The 5,529-nt window shown below is 36.9% G+C and overlaps 1 long non-coding RNA gene across 1 annotated transcript; it reads left to right on the top strand.

The window, feature by feature from the left end:
• Nucleotides 1-1,095: 1,095 nt before the first annotated feature.
• On the top strand, nt 1,096-5,025 carry LOC124895873. Its single transcript, XR_007051923.1, has 2 exons — nt 1,096-3,987; nt 4,020-5,025. It is a non-coding gene; the product is annotated as an uncharacterized LOC124895873 (long non-coding RNA).
• Nucleotides 5,026-5,529: the final 504 nt, after the last annotated feature.

Raw genomic sequence — 5,529 nt, 5'->3', positions numbered from 1 at the left:
GTATATAGAAAGACATTTTAGCTTTTCTTTTGATGTCTAATAATGATGATTAATTAAATTTTTCAATTGTATGAATAGTTCAAATTGAAAATAACAAATATATTTAGTTATAATTTGGTTGATCTTAAATAAGCTTGCTTTATTATATGCCATGATGGGTTAATTGGCTAACAATTAAAATGTAATTTTGTTTTCTTAATTTTTTTATCGTCATTTATTGTGATTTGAGTCCCATTAAAAATTTTGTTCGCTTGTAAGTAATTTTCATCTTTTATGTACTGTTTTTCTTTCTTTCCCCCTTCTCCTATAATTGTTTGGGTTGTTTAGTATATGAATGTAACGATCCTTCATTTAATCATGAAAGACATCGTTTTCTCTTTTAAATTTATCTATATATAATATAAAAGTAGGTAAAAAAAATAGTGTGGTACCTCTCTTAGGCCAAGATGCAATTGATTTTTTTCTATTTTTTTTTAAAAAAACTTTTTTGTATTTCTTTAAATAATCTATTATTAGTTAAATAAATTAATAAAACCCTAATAAATAAATATTCCTTTGCAGTAAATTCAATCTCAAATAGCAATTTGTCTCAGTCAGTCATGTAATTCTTATCATTAATAATAAAAAATTCAATTAAAATTGAGTTATTTCATGTTGAGCCTATTTGACTTTGTAGTAAAGCATACAATAATCTCAATTATGACTACTCAAATTTCTTATCCTTTTCTTTATTTTTTCTTATTTATTTCATGTTTAAATTTTTTCACACTAAATTATTAGTCTTGAGTTAAGATTTTAAATGTATTTCATTATTTCTATCATAAGTGTTAAGAAAGAGGAAAAGACCTTAGTAACGGAACAAATATGAACTATAAAATTATGAGTATTAAAGTTCATTTTAATTTGTGATTTATCTTTTTTTTCATTCTTTATCAATCAATTTAAATTATATATTAATTATTTAATTTAATCGGAGGATAAAATAGTTACTGACACATGAATGAATAAAAAGAAATTGCGAAATCGATAGAAAAGAAAAGAAGATGGAAAAATTAGTCATTAATGAATATTAGTTGTTTCAGTTTAATGGAGTAGTATAAATAATTACGGAGGAAATTAAGAGGTTTTTAATATTTAATTTAATATAAGGTAAATTGATAGAATAGAGTAGGAAAAAATGCAAAAAAAAAACAGGAGAAAAATGTAAAATAGAAATGGATGAAAAGCAATTAAATAAAAAGCAGCCATGCTCTCGGCGTAGGTTAGGCTAACCTGCGCCGATACTGGTATCTATGGCTAAAAAACTAGGACGACCACACAAGGAACCGACGATCACCTTCGGCAGCTCAGTGAGCACTAGTATAATTGCTGAAACTCTTGAATATGAGCGAAGAGTTAATACACCTAAATCTTTTGTAGAGCAGGTTTCACAGACGCGAATTGGGGCTACACCAGCTAGTAGAGTAACCCCTGGTTTGGATCTGAGTAAACAAAACATGGAGAAGGGTAAAAACATTGCAGAACATAGTGAACCATCTACGGGAGGAACAAACCGTGCAATTAATTACTACAGTGGCCAGCTCGGAGCATCGAAGGAGAATACAACTCCAGCTGATACTCAGAATAAGGACTCACTTCCTAAAATTGCGGAAGAGGAATAGAAATTGGATTGGGCAAAACTGTTCAAAAGTAACAGGGCATCTGAAAATAGGCTCTTTCTGTCGTATATTGTCCCAGATCTGGTGGAAGGGAAGCCAATGGTGAAGCTTGATAAAGCGGAAGCAGAGAAAGAGACTAAGAAGTGGAAGATAGCTTTCATAGTTTATGTAATTGGGGATCTACCGGGATACAATTACATGACTAAATACGTTGCTAAGACTTGGTCGACAGTAGCTGCTCCAGAGATATACTACCATGAAGAAGGATATTACGTGGTAAAATTTGCTTCTCTTGAAGATATGCATGAGGTGATATGAGCAGGGCCATATACTATTAATAATAGACCATTGATCATCAAACCATGGACACCGAATTTTGATATTAATGCTGAATTTCTAACTGAAATCCCCTTCTGGGTAACTTTTCCAAATTTGCCTATGTACTATTGGGGGCAAAATTCACTAAGTAGGATGATGGCTAGTATGATCGGAAAACACCTCTTCGCGGACGAATGTACTGCAAAGCAGAAATACATATCTTATGCGAGGATTTTAATAGAGGTTAATGTGACTCAAGTGTTACCAACTGAGATTGAGGTACCAGATCCTTATGGCAAAAAATTCACGCAAGGTGTAATCTACGAATGGAAGCCGCAATATTGTCAGTCTTGTATGGTTATTGGGCACACTATGCACCTAAACAATCTGATCCGCCTCAGGAACACAATCAACTAAGGAGACGAAGGAGGGCACAGATTATTCAGAAATGGTTTGCCAAACCTGTCGTTAACAACCATCAATTAGGAGAACAAGATACCCAGGGTAAGAAGCTATTAGTTGAACCTGAAGTAACGGAGGTGCAAGCTCCAGTTAAGATAAACGAATGTCAAACATCTACCAACAGGTCCAAAAGCAGAGGAGAAAATCAGATGGAAGTCGCGGTACCACTCAAGACCCAGGGCTGATAATAAAGAATGGGTTTCTTCCACTGCAAATTGGGGAGTATGTGCTAAATCCAGTCACGACCACAGATAAAGGTGGTGGCACATCCACAACACCCTCATGAATTGGCTAATATGGAACTTGCGAGGGTTGAATAAGTGCTACAAGCACGGAACTAGAGAAGTATTTAGTGAATAAACAGATAACTTTGGTAGGACTGATTGAAACTAGAGTAAAGGCTCAGAATGCATTACAGATAGCTACTAAAATTGCTCCTGGTTGAAAATTAGTTCTCAACTATAACAAAGCTTCTAATGGAAGAATTTAGGTTATATGGGATGAAAGGCATTATGAGGTTACAATACAAGAAGCAGCAGCCCAGTTTTTGCATTGTCACATTAAAGCTAGACAAGGAGGTGTGAAATTCAATCTCACAGTAGTTTATGGATGGAATACGGTGGAACAGAGGAAAGAGTTATGGGATCACCTCTCCAAACTCACTACCCCAATTCCTTGGCTAGTGAGTGGGGGCTTTAATGCAATTATGAATCTGACTGATAGAATCAACGGAACTCCAGTCACAATAACTGATGTAAAGGATTTTGCTGATTGGGTACATGGTATGACATTTATAGAATTACCTCGGAGAGGAAGCTATTTTAGCTGGTCGAATAAGCAACATGCTGGAACTAGAGTGCAAAGTAGAATTGACTGGGCTTTAGGCAATACTCAATGGATGCTACAATACGGTTACATAATCACAGAATATGGACAACCATCTATATCCGATCACTCACCAATGATGTTCTCTTTTGCCACTCAATTGTATCAGCCCAGTGTCCCTTTCAAGTTTTTCAATGCTTGGGCAAGCCATGAAATGTTCTTACCATTAGTAGAAGAGGGGTGGAAGAAACACTTAACAAGCTGGAAAATGAAGAATGTCTGGGATAAATTAAAGTTGCTGAAAGGCCAATTCAAAAAGCTGAATGCTGCTGAGTTTAAGGAATAACAGTTAAGCTTGAAAAAATCGGACAAGCACTCTCTGGTATTAAAGAACAGCTCCAACAAAACTACTCCATATCTCTTGCCAATAAAGAGAAGGAGAAGTTGGATCAACTAGAAAAATGGGCTCTTATACAGGAGAGTATTTTGAGGCGAAAGGCAAGAGTTAATTGGATTAAGCTGGGAGATTCTAATAGTGCATACTTCTCAGCATTAAAGAAGGAGAAAAAACAGCACAAATGAATCTCTAAACTTACAGCACTGTCAGGCCAGCAGTTATGTGACTCAAATGCACTCAAGCACGAAATTACTCAATTCTATCAATCTCTGATGGGATCAACAGCCACATGCTTACCAGCAGTAGACATGCAAATATTGAAAAGAGGTCAGCAGTAGACATGCAAATATTGAAAAGAGGTCTTATTCTAAACCATCAACAACAAATAATGTTGTGTACAGAGGTTGCATACCAGGCTGTCTGGGATGCCCTAACATCAATTGGAGATGACAAATCCCCAAGTATCGATGGATATAATGCTAATTTTTTTAAGAAAGCATGGAAAGTGATAAAGAGTGAGGTGTGTGAGGCAGTACAAAATCTTTTCAATCATAATAGGATGTATAACTATCAACTATACCTCTATTACCTTGTTGCCAAAGGTTCCTAACCCTAGCACTATTAAGGAATATAGGCCAATAGCTTGTTGCACTGTCCTTTATAAGACCATAGCTAAAATTTTAGCTGCCCGGATGAAGAGTATCATGCAATACTCATTATTGAAAATCAAGCAGGGTTCATTCCAGGAAGGAGGATAGCAGACAACACCATTTTGGCACATGTTTTGATTAAACACTATAATCGAAAGCATTTATCTCCAAGGTGTATGTTGAAGGTGGATTTGCAAAAAACATATGATTCAGTAGAGTGGGTCAACATAGACCAAATTTTAATAGGCCTGGGATTTCCTACAAAGTTCATCACTTGGATAATGATTTGCATTAAAACAGTGAGGCAGTGAGCTACTCCATCACTATCAATGGTGAAGCAACAAAAACTTTTAATGCTGCAAAAAGATTGAGACAGAGCGACCTCATATCACCCTATCTCTTTGTAATTGCCATGGAGTATTTGAGCAGGAGCCTTAGCACCTTAACAGAGAACAAGCAATACAATTTTTACCCCATGTGCCGCCAACTTAAACTAACACATCTTTCTTTTGCAAATGACTTCTTTTTCCCAGAGGAGATGAGCAGTCTATGAAGGCTCTGTTCAAACAATTTACTAAATTCTCAGGAGCGTCAGTATAAGACCCCACAAATCCTAGTCATTTCGATCCTTTATAGTTTGTAAAAAAGGGGTCCCAGACTTAGAAAAAAAATTCAGCTAAGTGTTAAGACTTAGAAGCATTTTTAGCCTTCAAAATTGGATGATCTTATTTATGATCCTTACGACCTTAAAATGTTAAATTTTAAGTCGATTCACGATCAGGGATGTCAATAGGTCACCTCGGGTGAATTTTGGATGTTTTGGACGTCGTTAGAAGCTTGTTTGGATGTCCCAGGCAGTGAGTCGACGCGATCACGACGCATCGCGTCGGCCATCGCATCAACAGGATCATCACTAGCGTCAAGCATCATCATGTCACCATCGACGCATTGCATGCGTCGGCCATCACATCGACCCCATCGACGCGATGCGTCGGCTGCAGCATCGCTGGGCAATGCCTTAGTGTAATTTTCAGTGAGCCACGACGATCACGACGCATTGGCCATCGTGTCGACCCCATCGACGCGGCGTGTCACCAAATGCATCACTGGGCATATTTTTGCTCAGTTAATTCCGACTTTCCAGGGGTGATAACGCTCAATCTACAGCTCTCGTGGGAGTGTAAAGCGGTCGTTAGCAAATATAGAACCCAACCTGGGT

Source organism: Capsicum annuum, chromosome 2, assembly GCF_002878395.1.
Source record: "Capsicum annuum cultivar UCD-10X-F1 chromosome 2, UCD10Xv1.1, whole genome shotgun sequence".
Lineage (NCBI taxonomy): Eukaryota > Viridiplantae > Streptophyta > Magnoliopsida > Solanales > Solanaceae > Capsicum > Capsicum annuum.
Note: the sequence above shows the minus strand (reverse complement) of the source record. Positions and strands in the feature narration are given on the sequence as shown.